The sequence below is a fragment of the Aethalodelphis obliquidens genome, unplaced genomic scaffold (genome assembly GCF_003676395.1).
Source record: "Aethalodelphis obliquidens isolate GAN/ISIS:26980383/991018 unplaced genomic scaffold, ASM367639v1 scaffold4, whole genome shotgun sequence".
Classification (NCBI taxonomy): Eukaryota; Metazoa; Chordata; class Mammalia; order Artiodactyla; family Delphinidae; genus Aethalodelphis; species Aethalodelphis obliquidens.
Genome location: NW_020837948.1, coordinates 84503342 through 84505617, shown reverse-complemented (window position 1 = coordinate 84505617; position 2276 = coordinate 84503342).

Genomic DNA, 2276 nt, shown 5'->3' with positions numbered 1-2276 from the left:
GTTCTTTAAAGGCCCTGTCTCCAAATCCAGTCACATTGGGGTTTGTGCCTTTTATTTTCTCACAGTTCTGGAGGCTGGAATGCCAAGATGAAGGCATTGGAAGGTCCTGGTCTCTCCTGAGGCCCTTCTCCTTGGTCTGCAGTTGGCCACCGTCTTACGTGTCTTCACGTGTCCTTGCTTTTTCTGTGCACTCACCTCCCTGGTGTCTCTTCCTCTTTTGATAAGGACATCAGTCACACTGTATTGGATTAGGACCCACCCATATGACCTCATTTAACTTTAATTGTTCTTTAAAGGCCCTGTCTCCAAATCCAGTCACATTGGGGTTTGTGCCTTCAACACAAATTTGGTGGGGGACACAATTTAGTCCATAACACTTTTCAAATAAAATATTAAGAAATCTGCTCTGACCTTCCAAATCAGAAAAGATGTAAAAATAAATGCCACTTCCCCACACGTTTTAACATACTTCACAAATTCGTCAGTTTCCTTTCAATTAAAGGAAGAAGCAAACATACAATCCTAAGAAGGGTGCATAAAAATATTGGGTATTTAAAAAATAGTGGTTATAGTTGTAATGATAAGGGGGCAAAGCTGTTTTGAAGGATGAAATTCCAGATTCCCAGAAAAATTTTTCCTGTGGGGTAGGTGGGGTAAGTGCAGAGAGGCGGCCCTACCATGTGCAGCAGATGCTGTCCAAGCTCTGGCCGTAACCCCTGGATCTTCCCTCATGCTCCAGCGTCTGTATAAGTATTCCTGGGCGCTTTTTACAGGAAAGTGACTATCCAAGCAGATAAGTAATTCTGGGAAGTTAGCTGCCTTATTCCACATCCCCAGCATTTCTCACATGGGCTCTCTGGAGCTGCAACAATTCTTCGATAGGTGCTTAGCAGCTTCCAGAGTTCCACATGGAATTAAGCCTCAGTTGTCCCCTGTGGTAGATGGCTTAATACTGTACCCTTTATTGGCTAGTTTCCCTTTCCTATATCTCTCTCCATCATCCCCTGTATTCCACAGGTAAAGTACTTGTACTTGAATCCTTGTAGCAGAAATCTGCTTCTGGGGAAACCCAGTATAAGATCTTATGGTCAATGTTTATTGAAGTATTGTTCACAATACACAAGACATGGAAACAACCTAAACGTCCGCCAAGGGAGGAATGGATAAAGAAGATGTGGTATATACATTGTATACAGTGGAGTGTTGTTCAGCAATGAGAGAGAAGGAAATCCTGCCGTTTGCAACAACATGGATGGACCCTAAGGGCATTACAGTTAGTGAGATAAGCCAGACAAAGACAAATACTGTATGATATCATTTACGTGGAATATAAAAAAACCCAAACTCAAAGAAACAGAGAGTAGAATGCTGGTTTACAGAGGCTGGGTGGGGTGGGAGAGGAATTGAAGAGATGTTGTTAAAGGGTACAAACCTGCAACGAGAAGATGAGTAAGGTCTGGACATCTAATGCACAGGATGGTAATTATGGTCAACAATATTGTGTTGTATACTTCAAAATTTCTAAGAGATTGGATCTTAAATGTTCTCACCACAAAAAAAGAAATGGTAATTACATGATGTGATAGAGTTGTTAGGTAGTAATTGGTATAAGATATAAATATATTAAATCAGCTCAAAACAACAGACAAAGGATTAATCTCCAAAATATACAAACCGCTCATAGAGCTCAATATCAAAAAAACAAACAACCCAATTAAAAAATGGGTGGAAGACCTAAATAGACATTTCACCAAGGAAGACATACAGATGGCCAAGAGGCACATGAAAAGATGCTCAACATCACTAATCATTAGAGAAATGCAAATCAAAACTACAATGAGGTATCACCTCACCGACCAGAATGGCCATTATCAAAAAATCTAGAAACAATAAATGCTGGAAAGGGTGTGGTGAAAAAGGAACCCTCTTGCATTGTCGGTGGGAATGTAAACTGATACAGCCACTATGGAAAACAGTATGGAGGTTCCTTAAAAACTAAAAATAGAACTACCATATGACCCAGCAATCCCACTACTGGGCATATACACTGAGAAAGCCATAATTCAAAAAGAGTCATGTACCACAATGTTCATTGAAGCTCTATTTACAATAGTCAGGACATGGAAGCAACCTAAGTATCCACTGACAGATGAATGGATAAAGAAGATGTGGCACATATATACAATGGAATATTGTGTTTTTATTTATTTATTTATTTATTTTTATTCTTCCATAAAAAGAAATGAAACTGAGTTATTTATAGTGAGGTGGATGGA